Consider the following 21082-nt stretch of genomic DNA (forward strand, 5'->3'; position numbering starts at 1 on the left):
CTGCGAGTATACACCACATCCTGGCACTAGAGGCGGTGCTTACTGAAAAAAAGTGTGGTGTTCCCGCCAATGTGTGTTCAATGTGCGGACAATGTGTTGTGTGATGAGCTGATTGAAGAAGTGAAGCTGTTGGTGCAGGCGGAACTAGCTGAGGGCCGGAGTCTGTGTGGTCTAGGAGCAGCTGGGTCGTGAGAGTCACTTTGTGCTGTGCGGGTGATGTGCAGGAGACTCCCCATGTCTGACAGTGAGAGAAAGCAAATTTATTCAGGACGTTGCCCCTGTATCAGGGAGAATTGCCCTTGATTCTGTCCTGTTGTGGAGCCAACCAGACATCAAACACCTGCCAGAACCGCAACTTGTGCCCCTCAAGTCTAAAAATTGTTATTACAGTTGCTGTGCTCGGGTGTGACCCAATATCGGCCCGAGAAAAGATTTGCTTTGCCATCTCTTCCGCGACAAACCTTCCAGGGATGCTACACTACCTAGGCTCACTCTTACATAGCTCAGGCAGGACAGTAACGCTATACACATAGATACGTCTTTGTATACAGCTCCCCCGCCACTTTGGAGGAGGGACTGTACTTCATCACTTCCTGGAGACTGTAATAATCTATGACATTTCTCTGTCAATTGAATCCCATTCATTTCAGCTGCCATAAAACGCACACACCCTGCTGTACTATCTATACAGACAATACAGGAAGGAAGTGTGTATCTCCAATATGGCCGCCCCAGGAACTTTTTGAAAAATAAAAAATACATAACTACAACATTGCTATGAGTGGAAGAAAACAGGAAACGACAGGCCAAGAGGCGCATGGTGAAAGAGCAGAGTCCCCACTGGCCCAAACCTGTGATGTCTGAACTTCATATATCCAGCTTATTTTTATTTTTATTTTTTTTCTCCTCCAGTCAAAGAGCAGCTCGGTACTAATTACAATTTAATTCAGTTTAGCATTTTTCTGTCACTCTTGGCTAGCCATGTAAAAGATAGGCAATGGTGCAGCAGTGATTACACAGTAATGTGATGTTGATAGAACGATCAAACCATGCAACCATATTATCATCGGCAGCATCTTCACAGAGAACTGATGAAAAAGAAAGGGATTCGGATGAAGCACTCAGAGGATGATGCTAAATTCTGTACAATATGACAGAACAAAGGGCTCCTGTTCACAAGAAAGGCTTCTGTGTTTGTGCAAGAAACGCGTCCCTCAGGCTGCGAACGCAGGAATTCCTCCTTGATGTATCTGTACTGGAAGCCACTGCAAGTTCTGGAGAAATGGAGATTTTTTTTTAATGTCTTATAATTATTCTCTGCTCTTTTAATCTTCGTTTTTTTTTTGTTTTTTTTTCATGGCAGCACAACAAGTAAATGAGATACACATGTTATACAGGCGATTAAATTACAGTTTAACAAAGGTAAGTTGCTCTCCAGAAAATAACTCAGCCCTACAAATGTGACTGTGCGTTCCTTTGTACTAAAGAGCCGTCAGTGTATTAAAAAAGAAAAATCTCAGTACGAAGTAATATTAGGCCTTATGCACAGGGAGAAGCTGTGTGCACAGAGTCTGTAAGGCGGCGCACAAGTCCATAGGCGTTTGCATGGTGCCCCTGTACAGCACTATGTTTTTGTCAAGGATATTGTATAAATCCGCTATGAAAACAGAGGGACAAGGAGGTACAGTATAGCCCCATAGACTTCACATATGCCATGATGAAGGACACTGCACGTGTCTGAAACGCGTAGGTGAAATATAATTGCGATACACCCTTCAGCACTTTGAATTTATAGTTTTAACTCGATTTTCAATAAAATTGGAACTTTGATTCCTTTTATTTACGCACAAGCGCTGGATCATAGTCTCTTCCTTTTCTCAGCCCCATAGACTTTTATAGGTGCCGTATTACAAGTCCTTACAATGTGAAACCCATGTGCATGAGTTATACTATGATCTAACAAGTTCAAGTGGCACGATCAAACTAAAACATTTAGAAAAAATATAACAATGGGGCACATTTATCAATTGTCATAGGATTGATACTTTACAAAGGAAAAACGAGACATTGAATTTGGCACAGATCACGCCACATTAAATACAAAACGGCGCACGATACATAATATATCTGGAGCAACTCTCAACATACTAGACATATTTATGCTTCCATGTAAAATACAAAGACTGCTGAATTATGTTTTTGAATAGATTCTCTTCTGGACCGCGTTGTCAGGAAGAGGAATATGGTGGTTAGGACCCAACACTGGACCATGGGTAATTGGCAAGATTCTAATTTTATTGTTTTCTCTTTGTTTTACCTCAGGGGTGTAGGGTGGCTGGCAAGGGATTTTGCAAAAATCTAAATTTGTCCAGCTCAAATTTTTATTTCAGGGTACATGGGTGTCCTCAAACATTTTTCTCTATGCAGTCGACTCCAATAGTCCAGTACTTATAGTAGGTGACATTCAATTTTTCAAGTCTCTTGGGTATTGTCAATCTGGCTTAGCCCTGTGATCACTTATGTTATTCAGCTCATCTCCATACCATGTTCAGCTCCTCTTTATACGTAAGTGTAAACTATCACCAGGGCACGTTCCTTTGATCATGACTTCCCTTCATAAAACTTTTTGGTTCTTATTCACCACCAAAACCTCATTATACTGTAAGTGCCACTTTTACTATGAAGTGTGTTTTTGTATATTTTGGGTTACATTTTACATTTTCCTGGGAACTGACCCAAGTAGTATCATACATTTAATTAAAAACTATTTTAAAAAAATCTTAAAGTGTATCTATCATAACCAAAAAAAAAATCACAATCCCTCCTTGGGGAGTTGTAGACATATATTAGATATAAGAGTTCTACCCTGCTGCTCTCCGTCCCATAATACACATAGTCTGAGGCAGAGAGCGTCAGCTGCATCCCCCTCATCCCCGTCTAGTGTTTACTGTTTTACCTTAGATGGATTTATTGGTGACTGATGAAGGTTGCTGTACTTGCAGGCCGGGAAAAACTGCTAGAAGTGGAGGACAATGCCACTATTCTTTAATAACATATTTCACGTATCCACTTGTACAGCTGAATTTAGCAAAAGCAAGTGCCATAATATAAGTATTATGAAAAAAAAACAAAAAATAAAACTTTTGATTTAATTCAGACAATGCAAGGCCCAGGAATGACTAGTGTAAAATATCTCATAGAAAAAATAGACTTATTTTTGGCCCAAGAAGAAAGTGTTTTTAATCCATTCTTTCCAGAACGGCAGGCACTGGAGCGCCGCACATCCCAGCTTTAACTCTTGGTCCGATTTAATCAGTAACACATGACATGATGTTAAAGATGTAGACTTCCTTTTCCTATGACACTTTTCGTGAACTGATCACGCCGACGGTTTTGATGTGACTGACGTATGTTAGAGTTTGTATATATATCTATGACTCGCTAATAGGGCGCACACCTATTATAGCCTTGAAAAGCTTCCAAATGATCTTTAGGTTTTACCATAAAAAAGTTGACTTTGTTGCCAACCTAAACAAACTATAATCAATGATGATCAAAGGCGCCCTGGCTGTCTCCCCCGTACAATGTATTTGCATAGCAATGCGCAAATTCCTGTACATTCCATGGAACTAATAGGATCATTTCAATTCTTGTGCAGCATCTCAACAGTTACACAGTCACCATCTGTGTTTTTGTTAACCTGAATCACATATGAATTCTGTTATTGCAAGGTAGAGAAACTTGTTTAATGATTCTTAATCTCTTCTTTAATTAAATCATGCAGCCAACCTGAAAAATCTATCTTAATGCAAATTAGAAGCATTTTTTGGCATTCATTTACAGTAATGCACTAATAAGGTTAATTAATGGAGGGTTGTATCCGGTTTATACAGATATTTATGCATTTTATAGCATGTTACTTACCCCTTTAATACCATAACTTTTAGAGTTGTAAACATTTTATGGCGTGCATAATTGAGCAGACGTGTGAATATTCTGTATAATAAATGTGTTACTCCTGAGAGTAAGCCCCATTGTCACAGTTTTCAGGTCAGTCATGGACATAAGTGCCCCTTTTTGAAATGCGAGGGGTTTTTATTCAGTTCAAGTGAGTTCTGAGATGGTTCTTCAGAAATGCTTCAATTAAAAAATATCTCTTTAAGGCCTCATGCACACGACCGTAGCCATGTGCACGGCCGTGATTTTCGGGTCGGCCGTCCACAGAGCGTCACTCACGAGCCGCACGCAAATCACGGGCCGCGCACATGGCCGCGTCCATTATTTTCTATGAGCCTGGACCGCAGAACACGGCCGTAATAAGACATGTCTGTTCTTTCCGCAGTCCAGGCTCCTGGGCCATGCATGGACCGTGGAAATGAATGGGGCCGCAATTCTCCCGTGGATTTTCGGGGGAATTGCGGCCGCAAAAGCACGTTCGTGTGCATAGGGCCTAAGGTGGCGTTCAAGTGACTGGGCTTTATTTTATATAGTTTTTAGCAACTTTTTGAATCAGAGCATTAAAAAAAAAAATCCTTCTAAGGTGGTGTTCAAGGGACTGCGCTTTTTTATATATACTTTTTAGCAACTTTTTCCATGCGTATAAAGTTTGGTCATGGCTTTCTATGTGAATATACAGTTACCAGCAATTAATAGACAAGTTTTTGAAACCTACTCAGAGGGATCCACGTTATTGTTGGAATTTATTTCACCATACACACATATAGATGGTCATATTAGTAAGTGACATACCAATAAGAGATGCAGAAGTTGCATCGGTTCCCAAGTTCTTATGTCCGGTTTGCACTGGGACTTCTTCCACGTAAGAGAATTGCAATAGTAGATACGTGTGACGTAGTTTACTGCAGGAGAAAGGATTAAAAAAAAAAATCATATCACATAGATCCATTTGATATTTGAACGTCAGCATGTCCCATCCTTGGCATTTTTATGGTAGTTCACATTATAGCCCAACCATCCAGGCATAGAAAGACCTGATGCTTAGCCTCTTAACTTCCTATCAGTGGCATAAATAGAGAAAAGGGGGAACCCCTGATGATGCTTAGTGATGTCATCGCACTACACCACCCCGGAAAAGGATGTCCTACTGCTTGTTGCCCCTCCACACACACCACCTTTTCCTTTTTAGGAGAGATTAACAGTATTACTCTGCCCATTTTCCCCAACCTTTCTGCTGCTGTTGCTACATTTATGTCAAGAAGAGCCCTCAGCAGATATACATAGTAAAACGAGATAGCGCTAGTCTGAACTCCTCTTTCTAATGGGCCCCATAGGAATTGCATTGCACTGATTCCACCTTACTTTCCTGCTCCGATTTACACCATTGTCCTGGGGAAGATGGATGAGGCCAACCTGAAAATTACTGTCTTACCTGAGATCATTTCCAGCTATATACAGCATTTTCTAAATTGGAAATATAAGGTTGGCATGGATACACAGGTACAAATAATCATTTACAGACAATGGACAGTCTTTGCTACCTAAAGATAAATGCACTCTGCTTATATCACACTCTGGCAACTTTGCATTTTTCATACTAAATTACAGCGTTATGGCTAAACTTCATGAAGTTGTAAAATTCAGTAATATTAAATTAAAATCATGTTCAATATCATATTCAGCTGATTGGAGCATCAGTACATGAAAACCAATATAAATAAATGTTTGATAAATTATCTCTTATTCCGGATTAATTCTGTTAACAGGTTTAGTAAGCCCATTAAGTATGAGTGGTGGCCGTTGATTATCTATATATTGATACGATGGAGGTTTTAATAAAAAGGCAGCACATTCGCAATTGAACAGACGTCTTAATCAGGTCAATGTAAAATGAACTGTTTTTAATGAGATCACACCATTTTAGGGCCCAATAATTTCAACTGTCCTAAAGAAATTAAAGTTATCAGGAGGTGCGAGTGATGTTCCCTAATGTTCTTCTGAAATGTTTTCCTCTAATTAATTCTGAAAGACATCAGGATCTCCTGACAGATAGGCACACAATGCCAACAAAGGAAGCCTAATAAAATAGTTGTCTGAACTTTTGGGGACTTCTTTTGTCAAGGAGGAGGTTTTTAGCTGAAGGAAGAGCTATCAAATGTATCTCTGCAACGAGAATCAGCACCTTCAGAGAGTTCGTACATATGGCATCTCACTCAGCCAACCAGAACCCTACTATGTACTGATGAGGAGCAGCTACTCCGAAACCGTACGGGCTACAGATAGGTATCTCTGGTTGGGCTGATAACACCTTGTTACTGCCGCGGTCGCAGACCACCGCCTTCTCTCAACTACCGCGACCGCAGGCCTCTGAGCTCATGCCGGCATCTCCCTCTCCGGAAACACCAGCACACACGGCTGTACTGCCCTGCAGCCTCTCCTAGTGTCAGCGCAAGCATCGGTAAAAAGTTCCCGAACCAATCCCCAGATCACACTGGACTATAAAAAAGGATCTGACCCTCCAACCCTTGCCTGAGCGTTGTTGTTGTATTCCCGTGTTCGTCTAAGCAAATGGTCCCTTAGTTGTATCCTGTTGCTGTGTTTGTTCCTAAGCCAAAGTCTATTGTTGGAGTCGTGTGTGTCTCATCTGCTACGCCAAGCATCATCGGTGCCAAGTGTCTGCTACTCTGAGTATCTGCCAGATCATCTTCCCAGGTACTCTTGCCCTAGAGACTGATAAACTGTCGTTTGGCCAGCTGCTTCCCCGCTACAGCGGAGCGGCCTAGTGGGTCCACATACCCAACAGGCGTGACACACATCGTGTTTCAACACTATAAGTAGTCATCCATTGTCTTACAGGGTAGTCAACTATAGGTGGCATTAGAGAGAGACAGGTTTCTTCCTTCTGGAGGAGAGATATTTTGCATACTTTTTCCCCAGGGGGCATTGCCCTAAAGACTTCCCACCAGCTGGATCTCCACAGGAAACATCAATACCTTTCAATAATCTGAATGAGGTGAGTAAAACAAGAGGTGAGTAAATGAAGGCGTTCTACATGGAGGCCCCCCCCCCCCCCCCCCCCCGTTTACCACATTCATAAACCCTATTAGGGCATGTATACATGAAACATTACACATTTACAACTGCAATGAAAATGTGTGGCTATCCATAGAATTATAGATTCCCCCAGTAATCACTGGAATGACTTGCTTTAGAAACATTGAAACTAATTCTCAGGATACATTTAAAAAAATGCTACAACTATTACAGCACTGGTGGAATGAACAGATATGGGACACCCACCTATCAGACATTTATGGTATGACCAATGGATGTGACATAAAAGTCTATGGCTAGAAAGACACTTGAAAGGGGTTGTTCCAAAAGGACAACCCTTGTCCACATGTCCTAGTAAGGTTTATGAATGTCATATAAGGGGACCCTCCCACGGGACATGCCATAAATATTTGATGAGTGGTTGTCCAAACTTGGGGACTCCCACCTGTCAGGAGAATAGGGGCCTCGTGACCACCACTTTACAGCCAGGTGAGGCAGCCACCGACTGCCACATCCAGGCGGAGAGGTGGTTGCGGATGTGAATGGCTATCTCCTTACAAGTCTATGTGATTTACAGAAACAGCCAAGCCGATATGACGTAAATGTCTATGGTGGGAAAACACTTTTAAGTTACATTACATGCCAATGGAACAGCTGACATCAAACCAGGAGAAAAAGCCCAACATTTATTTCTATTTCCCAGGATGTAAATGTTGTGCGTAGTCTGGCTGGGTTGCTGTGAAGGGGCAGTAAATTTATTTATTGTGTATAACCAGCAAATTCTGAGCATATGTGACTTTCATTAGTGTCACAGATATACGATGTGTTATGTTAAATGCTAATATATTGTATCAGCATTTCATTGAAACCCCTTAAGAAGCCCGTGATATGATGTGTTACATTGGAAGATGTCATTGGCCAATGGCACCCGGCCATGCGAGCGTTCTGTCAGCATTTATCATGAATCATTTTCTTTTATAAATGGAAATAGACAATCCTGGTAAACAGGATGTACAATGTTTAAACACAGGGGTCTAGTCACGCTAAACACACATATCCAAGACACCGCTGGACACTATCCATTTTCTTAATCTTACCTGACTGATCCCGACTGTCCATGCTTATCATAGATACCACTTTTTTGTCTGTCTTTATGAGAAAACACCAAACATCTTATATATTTATCATTACACTCTGTCACTGCATACTCAAAACACAATATATCTGATATAAGGAAGACACCGGTTTCAAAAAATGGAACATGGTAAGTGTAGGGTCTTGATGCAGATTTTAGCTTCAAATTACGCCTCTGCTTTTGGACAACCATTTTCCAAAACTTTTACACTTAAAGAGACTCTGTCACCACATTATAAGTGCCCTATCTCCTACATAATGTGTTCAGCGCTGTAATGTAGATAACAGCAGTGGCTTTTTATTTAGAAAAACAATCAATTTTGACCAAGTTATGACCTATTTTAGATTTATGCTAATGACTTTCTTAATGCCCAACTGGGCGTTTTTTAGCTTTTGACTAAGTGGGCATTGTAAAGAGGAGTGTATGACGCTGACCAATCAGTGACCAATCAGCGTCATACACTTCTCTCCATTCATGTACTCAGCACATAGTGATCTTGCGAGATCACGATGTGCTGTCACTTACTCACTCATTAACTTTACTGAAGTCTCTTGACAGTGAATAGACATCACCTCCAGCCAGGACGCGATGTCTATTCACAGTCCCGACACTTCGGTAACATTTGTGTTGGACTTAAGGACAGCAAGCGTGATCTCGATGTGCTGTGTGAGTAAGTGACACACAAACGTTACCAAAATGTCGGGACACTTCAGTAAAGTTAATGTGTGAGTAAGTGACAGCACATCGTGATCTCGCAAGATCACCTATGTGCTGAGTACATGAATGGAGTGAAGTGCACGACGCTGATTGATCAGCGTCATACACTTCTCTTTACAACGCCCACTTGGTCCAAAGCTAAAAAACGCCCAGTAAGGCATTAAGAAAGTCATTAGTATAAATCTAAAATAGGTCATAACTTGGTCAAAATTGATTGTTTTTCTAAATTAAAACCACTGCTGTTATGTACATTACAGCGCCGATCACATTATATAGGAGATAGGGCACTTATAATGTGGTGACAGAGACCCTTTAAGCTATCCTATAATATGCCATGATCTGATTGTGAATCCTGATCCTGTTATCTGTAGTATAAAATGTTAACATATTCTGTTGGGCTAAGAAAAACACATTCCGTGACCCCACTGGGATTCCAATACATCTATCTTTACCACTCACATGCACTTAAAGGTTATGTCCACCATTGCAAGGATGTTCTTTTTTTTGTTGTTCCAATGTACATGAAATGAAAAATGAAACAACTTTGCAAGTAGTCTTCAGTAAAAACCAATATTATTATTTGGTGTCTCTAGCACTGTGCATCTCCATGGTAACAGACTACAAACAAACTCTCTGTAGTCAGTTTCTGCAGTCGTACCCTCCTGCATCTATCCCTTACTTCTTGGTAACCTACCAAATGTATGTTTGGAAAGAATTAGGGGTAAGATTTAAGGACTGCTGGTGCAGACTACTTTATTTTTTATTTCAAATGCATTAGGATAATACAACGGACAAAAACAGACATGTCAGGAAAGGGGACAGATCCTTTTTTAAATGCCTTTGTATATATCACATAAACAACACAATGCTGATGATGCAGAAAAAAAGAGTCTCCAGGGGCGCTGCTGCACTAAAGAACACAAATAGGCATAGAAAGTGGATGATAAACAGGATGATTTATTGAGTATAAGAGGCTACGCGTTTCAATGCCGCACCGGCATCTTCATCAGGCCATACCTTCTGCGGTTTTCCTTGGAACACCGGCGCAGAGTCCTGGCAGCAGCAGCAACTGTTCTCTCAATTGTTTGTCGTCCATATACCCTAGGTGAGCACCAATTTGGATATCTGGTATTTGTACCTCATTTGCCCGGGTAATCTACACTATGTGGCGCTGTGTTTTCTATTTCCTATAAACAACACAAAAGTTTGAACAGCACATTCCAACAAAATGAAACAAAACGCGCATTCAGGTGCAAGAACGCCTGTGACTGCAAATTTATACAGCACACAATAAAATAGCGACAGCACACTGCGAACACTAATGCCACCTAAACCGCTAAATATAAATAAATATATAATATGCATTACTGCTAAATCTACTTACAATAGGGAGGTTCTTGGCACACATTTTGGTCAAAATGTGTTGGCCCACCTGCCAGCACAAGGCGTCCTCTATAGGTGGGAACCTATGCTGCACATACACCCAGGACTGGGACTAAGCCTACATAACCAGCATTAAACTAATTAAAATCACCCAGGGAAGAATGGGAGGAGTGCAAGATCAAAAATTCATCTCATGTATATATTTTTTTATTTTATTCAGACCACTTAAACTTTAACCAAGCCCATTTTGGTGTTAGGGACCATAGGAATTTTTTCGTTTTTGCATGGCTGCATTCCGACAGCTATAACTTTTTTATTGTTCCATCCACTAAGTTATGTTAAGGCTTTTTTTTATTGTGGATTGAGTCATATTTCTTAATGGCAGCATTTTGTGGTACATATAACTTGTTGATTGAATTTTATTTCCGCCATTTCACCATGAAGCATAAATAATGCAATAACTTTATTCTATGGGTCGGTAGAATTACAGTAACTCCAAATATGTATATTGTTTTTTTTATATATTTTACTACTTTTTGCACAATAAAAAGCACACAGTATTCAGTAATCGTGTCGTATTTTTAATGCCACCATTTTCGGTGCATAGGACTTATTGATTAACTTTTATTATTTTATGCTGGTGTGGGGATGGAAATGGTGTTTTTGTTTTTATGTTGTTCTATGCATTATAAGCATGTTAACTTTATTATACGGGTTGCTACAATTTCGGCCATACCAAATATGTATAGGATTTTTTTAAATACTTTTGCACAACAAAATGGGGAAAAAATGGTTTATTAAACATTTTTGTAATAAACTTTATTAAACTTTATTTCATAAATTTTTTTTTGTCCTACTAGAACTTTGCATTAGTTTGACAAAAATGCTTTGGTATACTCAGTATACCAAAGCATTATTGCCTGTCAGCGATAAACTGACAGGAAAGCTATTAAGGCACGACCTAATAGGCAAATAGCCATGGTAGGTGTCACGATCTGTGGGTATGTGGACCCACTGGGCCGTACTGCCGTAGCGGGATAGCAGCTGGCCAAACAGTGTACCAAGTAAAGTCTATAGTCCAAGCAAGGGTACCTGTGGTAGTACAGGCAGTAGCGGTGGCTAGGCTCAGATGGGACCTTGGCAGCAGACACCAGGCGTGATGTAACACAACACGACTCCAACTCTTTTAAGGCACAGAAACAAGGTAGCACTGGATACAGGATACAGGTAGCAGGAAAGGCAACACTGGGAACAGGAAAACACTAAGGGACCATTTGCTAGACTGACACAGGAAAACACAACGCTCAGGCAATGAGTAAAGGGGCAGGGCCCTTCATATAGTCCAGGGTGCACGCTGGCCCTTTAAGGTCAGGACTGAGCTCGCACTCGCACCCTAGTGGTCACTGCAGACCAGGACAGCCGCATATGCTGGCATCTCCGGGAAGGAAGGCGTCAGCAGGATGAGAGGAGTCTGCAGTCTGCGGCCGTGGACGTTACAGTAGGCCTGGGGACATCCATCCTCTGTAGCCACTTAGATGTCGCGATCGATATTGATATTATAGCTGGCACCTGCTGCTAATAATGCGGGCACACCTCCTGTAACCATGTTGTCCACTAGAAAAACTCTTACGTTCTATTTAAGTTAAAAAAATTGCAATTAGAACATTATAGTACATCTAAATACCGGAAGGGGGTTAAAGGGGTTGTCTCATGTAGACAGGCCCTTCTCTAATAACAGCTGCCTGACCACCAGATGCCTGGCTCCCACAGTGATCAGCTGTGCTCAATGGTGGAAGCCTCAGTTAGCCTTGTTAGCGTTTGTATTACATGCCAGATGTTCAAATAAATGGCTGACCATGTAATACTAGGACTGCCGGACCAGAAGTCACTTTTGCTCTGACTCATGGAAGGGTTTCCGAGTGAAGTTCCCTCTCAATGCTGTCTATATGCCCTAATAAAATCTTCATGAGCCAACCCCTTTAATGTATGTGATTTTGACTCTGTGGCCTCACATGGCCCCTCGGTGGCCGCCCTAATGCCCAAATGGTCAAGATGATTTGTAGGGGCTGATGTTAACAGAATCTTCTATGTACAGCTGTCTCCCTCTCTTTGGCAATGATGTTACATTCTGCAAAGTAAACACTGGAGATTGAGATGTTATTCCCATTCACAAGGACGCTGGTGCAGGCATTTTTAACAGCAAGGCAAATATTAAAGGAAACCTGTCACCTGAAATTGGCCTATCCAAGCAGCAGCACAGTAATATAGTTTATCCTCACCTGAATATAACACTGTTTTCATGTTTCAGATGAGTGGCTTCGCTGCAGCCATAATCACTTTATTCTTCATATGCAAATGAGCTTTTTGGAGCCACGAGAGCATCAACGTTGCTCCAAACAGCTCTACCTTCTATCCCCAGTACATCCCTCCCTTACTTCTTTGATTGACAGGGCCAGGGACTGTAGAAGCCGTGGTCACGCCTGGCCCCGTATTCTCCTGCGCGTGCCCGCACCTCAACTTCTGAATCGGCGCGTGTGCAGAACAGGCAGCAACCGGGTGAAGTGTGATGTAATCGGTGCATGTGCAGTAGAGCTGATTAGGCCGGTGAAACTTCAGTGCTGTGCTGCGCATGCACCGATTTAGAAGCCGAGGCGTGGGCACACTCAGGAGAATACAGGGCCAGGCGTGATCATGGCCTCTACACTGCCTGGCGCTGTCAATCAAAGAAGGAAGGGAGGGACGGACTGGGGATAGAAGGTGGAGCTGTTTGGAGCAACAGTGACGCCCTCATCGTTCAAAAAGCTCATATGTATATGAAGAATAAAGTTATTATGGCTGCAAGGGAGCCACCCATTTGAAAAATGAACACAGCGTTATCTTTAGGTGAGGCTACACTATATTACTGTGCTGCTGCTTTGATAGATCAATTTCTGGTGACAGACTCACTTTAATGCTCTCATAAATAAAGTTTGCTGTTCCTTTAAGCCACATTTGTTTTATAGTCACGAGATGATGCGCAGAAAGTACTAAACAGAAGTAATTAACTTCTCGAATTTATAAAGTATCAGCCGATCATCTTCATTACTTAGTAAGTACTACACATCAGCGACTGAGACTTTGCAGGTCACTTGTTAGAAAGCCCCTATAAAAATAGATTCATTTTATGACGCTGAAGATGAACCATGATTCTGCAACAGACAATCTGCAATTAAGATGCCTTCAAAGTTAAGTAATAAAAAGATTTTTTTTTTTCCGAGCATCAGAATGACACTGTTGAGACTTTCAATGCAGCTTAAAAAAAAAAAATTGCAAACACCATTTGCTTGATAACACTCTGATGAATTATTCATCTGATCGGAGCTAAAATGACAGATGATATTAGAACATTAAATTATTAATTTTTGAAGTGCTGGGGAAAGATAACAATAAACATGGAGCAGGATGCTTAAGGGGGTGACAGATTTAATATGGAAAAGCAAATAAATAACATAAACCATATATATGTATATATATACATACATACACAGATGTAGTAGAGCTGAGTTTGCCATGTGGTGCAACTAGTCAGGATACTACAATGTGTCATCTGTGGACTCAAAGTAAAACTTCTTTACAATCTTGGCACACAAAGAAACAGATAAATGACACATATGGCTCTGTTCTTACTCTGTGTTTGGTAACATTTAGGTGGTGTTTGAGCGATACTCTAATATGGCTGCAGCTACAGATTCCACAGGGATCCATTGAGGGCCAGCAATACACTATATTGTACCCTGTCTGGTACCTTCTGTTGGTGCCCTCCCCATATGGTGTACTTCCCCTCCAACAGCCGCCATTTTACAGATTTCAAAAAGGAAGAGGGGAGGAGGAGATAAAAAATAATACCACACTCATCTGGTCTTCCGTAATGATGCGTCCCTGCTGGCCTCATGATATGAAGTTTTGTCCCATATGACCTGGGACTCGGTGACATGGGACAAAACAGCGTTATCTCAGAAGGCCAGCAGGGATGAGTCGCTACTGGAGACCAGGGAAGATGAGTGTAGTATATGTTTTCATTTAGGGGTGGAACCATACAAATTATGTGTAAAGTTACTGCCACTAGGTGTCTCCCTTCTTGTAAAGGCTGTCCACCCCCTGTTGTCAAGCAAAATCCATCTGTAGTTAGTTAGCATAGGAGATGAACTACGGGAAGTGAGGAGTGTCTCTTCACAGCCTACCCATAGAAGTCTATGTAGAGGGAAGAGAGAGCAGGAAGAGGGAGCAGGGAGAGACACAGACATGGTGCCCATAGAAGTCTATGAAGGGGGGGTGCAGAGGGAAGGAGCAGAGTGAGAGAAAGACACATACACACTGCCAATAGCAGTCTATAAAGATAGGAGGGGGAGTAGAAGTGAGAGTAGACACAGACATGTTGCCCATAGAAATCTATAGAGAGGGGAGGAGAGCAGGAACAAGGAGCAGGGAGAGACACAGACATTCTGCCCATAGCAGTCTTTGGAGAGGAGGGCAGGGGGAGGGAGCAGAGTGAGAAAAAGACACAGACACTCTGCCAATAGCAGTCTATAAAGAAAGGAGGGGAGTAGAAGGAGGCAGCAGAGTGAGAGGAGACACAAACATGCTGCCCATAGAAGTCTTTGGAAAAGGGAGGGACAAAAAAGAGGGAGCATAGTGAGAAAGACACAGACATGCTGCCCATACAAGTCTATAGAGAGGGAAGGGGGCCGCAGGATCGAGCAGGACAGACACTGCTGCACAAAGAGGTATATAGAGAGGGTAGGGGCAGTAGGAGGAGGAAGCAGGAGGAAGCAGGAAGAATAAGACACAGGCATGCTTCCCATAGAAGTCTATGGAGAGGGAAGGGGGAGCAGGACAAGGGAGCAAAGTGAGAGAGAGACACACACAGACAGGCTGCCGCTACTAGTAAGTGTTATATCTCAATCCAGTGCTGGATTCTCAGCTACACTGCTCATTACTGCTGTATAATGTCCTCCATGCTGCTGCAGCTTCTATATACAGTTGTATGTGATAGAGATATGAGAGCACGATTCTCCTTATGTGTGTGCAGTGTATAGAAGACATAATAGCAGTTAGGCTCCACCCACTAGCTCGGAGACATCTGAGAATTAAAGATAGAGACTGCAGAGGAGAAAAAAACAAAAAAGTTCATATACAAATCATATAATGGCCAGAAATAGTGTTTTTTCTCATGTACACATATATGACAGCTGATTCTAAAAAGTCACCTGAAAAGTTAGGTCCAGTCAAAAGTAAAAATTTGACTATACATTGCAAATGTATAGTCAACATACCTATTTCCCTCCACCTGAACCTCCTGAAGGTGTCACCTGCACTTACAGCATTATTATTATTATTATTATTATTATTATTTTTATCTTTTTTTTCTGCAATTTAGTGGTTGGGGCAGAGCAAGGCAGGATAATATACAGGATTTTTGTGTTTGACTTTGTTCCTTTAACATTAAGGAAGTTCAGTAGTCGATATCTTTTTTTAAAATAATATATATATATATATATATATATATATATATATATATATATATAGTTTATCTATACAAAAAAAAACATTACATTTTTTTTATCAAATATGGTAGGAAAAAAACATCAAATATGAAACAAATAAAGTTCTTTATACTTGACTCCACATTCAGCCATTTACATGTTTCTGCCATTATAAAGATTAGGCTCTGTCATTGCATATTTCATGCATTAAATCCATTATAAAATGAGACGGATATTAGTTATATGAGAAACCTTATTCCTACCTACACCTCGGTGACAAGATGAATTCCTGTGGCGTTCTGTAATAGAATTATTAGCAGTGTAATAACAGTTTAGCTAACAGAACCTCTAGCAGATTTAAAATGAAAGAGCCAATTTACATGTACAGTAAGCCACAAACCTGTCCTGCAATTATACTGGGGAAAATGTGTCCTTATTGGAGGTTTGTTCCTATTGAAGGGACTCGTCGTCTTACTGTATATGTATTCAAATATTGACCATTCTGTGTGGGGTAAAAAGTGGATAAGTTTATACCATATACACTTTTATGTGACTTCTATTTTATTCATTGTATTTAAAAAAAATCAACAAATTAGGTGGGTTTTTTTTTAGAAAAAAAGTTAATAGTACAAAATAATAAAAAAAAATTATATATATATATATATATATATATAATATACACATATCTCTTTTTAAATAATATTAAAATTCTGTTATACGTCTACATTATATTCAACACATTTTAGATGTATATTTTTATTACATTTATTATTTATAAAAATCTTAATTTTTAACACATAAGCGATTAGAAAAAAATAAGATTTTTCAAGCTAGTTTAAGGCTGGCTTCATACACAGTGTTTTGACATATTTTCAGTGCCATTTTTTGTGGATTTTTGTGGGTTTTTTTATTACAAAAATTCTGCAGTCAGATGTTATTTTAAAGCATACAGTGAAATATGAGAATGCCTACATACCGTACATTGGCCTACATACTAATGCTTTCTAACATTTAGGTCTTGTTCACACAATGTAAATTTGTTGCAGATTTTACATGCACTTTTTAAGCCAGGAGAGCAGACTTAGAAGAACTTTCTTTCCTAATTTCTGAATGTGAACAAGGCCTCAGACAGCGTTACCTTAGACAAGGCAGTGTCAGAAAATATGCCAAATTTGTGCCGCATGCTGTATGATAAATTTGGCGCATGTTGCTGGACATGTTAGACACTTTTCTTTTATCTTATATCACCTCTTGGTTGTCTTAGTTTATGCCAACATTTCAGCGCATCTCAGCACAGTTTAGACACGACCCCCACAGTGTCCAGCGAGGTGAAAACATTTGTTCTTTTTGGATCAAGTCAATAATACATTTGTCTAAATTGATCTACGCAAAAAAAAAGAATTCTGGCACAATGACAATAGTAAATTTGCCCAACTGTGTTTTGTTTTTTGGCGTTTTTGAAGCTTTTTTTTTTTTTTTTAAATGCAACATGCTCTAGGAATGGCACTTTTACACATCTTCAAAAAGACATCTGAATAAAACAAAAACAATAAAAATGACTGTAATAATAAAATTAAAAATGCTTAAAACGCATGGATTTTTTTTCACATGCATTTTAAAGCACAAATTCGTGGGATTGCGTCTGGCATAGGTTAAAAACAATGCTAGGTCAGACCTGGCGTTGATTTCAGCCACTTTTCCAGATAAAAAAAAGTGGTGGAAAATGTAAGTAAATGAGTTCTAAACTCTTCCTGACACATTTATTCGTACTGGAAAAAGCGGGGAAAAGTGCTTCATAAGTATTGCATGCGGCCCAAACGCCATTTTTTTTTTTCAATGTATTTAGGCCAGTGTATCAGTTTGGCCCAGACTGTTCCTTTAATTACAATTTTTTACATAGCACCGAAAACACATCCACAAAACGAATCCATTTCCCCCATATAGTAATTTAATAAACCTGAATGTTTTCTTGTGAAATGTTGCGAACAAAGTTGTGGCAGACTTCTAACCAATCATGAGATTGGCCAAAGTCATCGCTAGCCGTTTCTTCACCCAGGACAAAGGTTACATTTGCTGCCCTAGCTCTATATCTAAATTCCCTGGGCAAGGCAAAGTGGCTTGTTGAGACTTCCCCTGGCGCCCAGCACCCAGGGCACATGCTCCAGTAGCCGCCCTCTTGCTACACCCCTGAGAGTGATGTGTTTATTGGATAAGGGGTTGTCATTGGAGGGGTTGGGGTAGTCGCTAGAAGAGTAGGGTAGTGGTCCACCAAGTCTATAGTGCGATAATGTATTATTTTTACTTAGATCCATTTCATTGTATGACATGCCAGTAATCTCTAACAACGTTATTCACTTGTCACATAAAGAATTTAAAGAAAATTTTGAGTTGAGTCTATTGTACGAGGCTTCACGCTGAGCCGTTTTGCATAAATACATCGTCAGTCTTATGCCACTGGCACGATCAGATACACTGTACAGAAAGCCAGGCAGCAAGGCTCAGGGTTTTATATGAGGTAACAGCTGCTTTGGTCAGACAGTTAATTAAATGTATTTGATTTCCATATAACCAACAGTAGGGACAAGAGATGAAAGGAGGATTTTTATGATTTTTTTTGAGTCCCCCTCGTGTGCTAGGGACATTGGACTGAACCCACATTGCCATTTCTAACCGTAGAGAAAGCCACTTTGGAACATCCTTTACCGGCGTTGCCCATTTTGTTTTGTGATACAAGAGACATTGCGGGCCGGCCTGTGCCAGCTGTTCATGCTCCAGTCTGGAAGGTTTGTAGGATAGCAGGACCGCTGTCATGTTTCTTTAATCAATAAATATAATGTTTGCTTGTTATGGTATCACTGTCTCCATATTGCTGGAACGGCGTTGTGTCATATTACTGATTAGGCCATAAATCTGTTATGTGCTCTTTGGAAACCAAATGGTTGTTGACGTTCTTGTTTGTTTTCACAGATTTTGCTTTGTGTGTATGGGAAATAAATCAGAATGTGTTTAAGTTGGGGGCATAAACTTAATTTCAAATAAGGGTAAATTCAACAAAACCAGATGAGGGGTCTGATGTCTAAAAATCTGGCCCTGAAGGGTTGTGGTTCTTCAATTCTTATCCTGGTCTTACGAAATTCAGCACCGGTCATGCCCTGTTTAATGCTCCTCGTGGGCAAATTGTTTGAACTGGGATTACACAAAGGAGCACTAATTTTATCACTTTGTAAACCTGGTAAATAGGGTTTTATTGACTTCAAGGGGTCCAGTCCATGAATGATAGCTCATATTCTAAAAAGGAATATGAAGATCACACCACAGGATGTCCAAACCGCATGTAGTAATCCATAAAATGTAACATCATCCATCTACTTCTTATATCTTCTTATTATGACCCCACAATGCAGCATAAGTGATCACCCTAGGCACTCTCTCAGTGTTCATAGGACTTTACCTGCAGAGAAGATGCAAGCAGCATGGGCTCCATGATATCCACATATCAGTCTGGTTCTTCATACTCTGCTGGCCCCAGGACTTAGGTTTTTGTTGGTTAGCCTGTAATTACATACTTTAAATCCCAAATGTTCAGACATTTTAAGCCCACCCCTGCTCAATCCAGAAACACACCCAAAACAAACAGAAACTCCCTTTTTCATGTAAATTAAAACAAACCACGCCTCTTTTGCGATTCGGTTCACAGCACAGTCCTGCAAAAATTAGAACTGTGGGCAAGTATATAATTTATTTTCTGGGTAAGGTGGATCCGGGGGAAGAAAAAATATAGTAAAGCAAGTAGTTGCGAGTACCAAAGGCTTAGAGTTGTTTAGCCAGGTCATGGTTAATAAGTTGAGTACAGCAATCAAAAATAGTTAAAAAGGCACAGCAGACAAAGTTCAGTCTGCAAAAACTATAAAAAAAAAGTTAAACTAGCCCAGGACAGAAGGTCAGCAATTGAGGTACATGGGTCACAAACAATAGCTCAGTCAAGCATAAAAATAGCAGCGAGCAGGAACAAACAATACATTAGTAATATTAAGCAATATAACCTTGTAGGTTTACCTGCAGTCCCATGTCAGACCCCAAGGGTTCAATCTGATGAGGGTCAATATATGGATGGGTATATATATATTTCTTCTTGTGTTTACGTTTGTTTCACTAGGTACTTGAGAATCCAGATGGAAGCTTAATACAGTAGAGAAGATGTGCTTTTTGTGACTGAACCTTTTATTTAGATAAGAATTTAGGATCTGAACATGCCTTCAATATGTCCGATGCTGTATCATGGCATTTATTATTCTGGTCATGTGACAATCTATGAACCATCCCTTGAGGAACTGTTGCATGAAACATTGTAACTGAAGATACACAACCCATCCTCTATTATTCTATTATCCATACATAGATGACTGTAGAGCCTCCATTTAATTGCCACATTCTTACACACACAATAGGAGAGGTCTAAACATGGAATAATGATGGGAACAACCAATTCTGGGTGTGGATATTTACGTGCCATTCCTCATTCGTCTTCATAGATAGAATTAAATAAAAATATTAAAACGAGAAATTGTGTAATTCCATAAAATGATAAATGCAGGAGAGATTTTTCACCTCAATCTGATAGAAAATCTAAATGTCATCAATATTAGGAAGTGACTTCCTGCAAAGGAGAGGAAATGGAAATATTGATTACATAAAAAACTGGAATAAATGTACCATAAGGTCTTTATTTTATTTTTTTAATTATTATTAACCACAGATGTAGAAAACATTTTTACAGCCTTATTAATCAGAAAAACACATGAATCTATCTATTAAGCTAATATATTAATCTTATCTATCTATCTATCTATCTCATATCTATCTATCTATCTATCTATCTATCTATCTATCTATCTATCTATCTATCTATCTATCTATCTATCTTTCTATCTATCTATCTATCTATCTATCTATCTATCTATCTATCTATCTATCTATCTATCTATCTATCTATCTATCTATCTATCTATCTATCTATCTATCTATCTCATATCTATCTATCTATCTATCTATCTATCTATCTATCTATCTATCTATCTATCTATCTATCTATCTATCTATCTATCTATCTATCTATCTATCTATCTATCTATCTATCTATCTATCTATCTATCTATCTCTATCAAAATAGAATCCAGCACAGCAGCACAGGCTTAAATGAAAGGGGGTGCAAGCCTTAGGGAACTGACCACTGTCCCTCTAGACAAAAAGCAGTAAATAGGCAGCACTCACAAAGGCTTATAGTGAAAAAAGAGGGTGCTTTATTGACTCCAAA

At 39.9% G+C, this 21082-nt stretch overlaps 1 long non-coding RNA gene across 1 annotated transcript; it reads right to left on the reverse strand.

Annotated features, from left to right (window-relative positions):
- Positions 1–912: 912 nt before the first annotated feature.
- Positions 913–19349, reverse strand: LOC142656195 (uncharacterized). Its single transcript, XR_012849617.1, has 3 exons — positions 19220–19349; positions 4750–4859; positions 913–1274 (listed from the first exon to the last, which is right to left on the reverse strand). It is a non-coding gene; the product is annotated as an uncharacterized LOC142656195 (long non-coding RNA).
- Positions 19350–21082: the final 1733 nt, after the last annotated feature.

This window comes from Rhinoderma darwinii, chromosome 6 (assembly GCF_050947455.1).
Source record: "Rhinoderma darwinii isolate aRhiDar2 chromosome 6, aRhiDar2.hap1, whole genome shotgun sequence".
Classification (NCBI taxonomy): domain Eukaryota; kingdom Metazoa; phylum Chordata; class Amphibia; order Anura; family Rhinodermatidae; genus Rhinoderma; species Rhinoderma darwinii.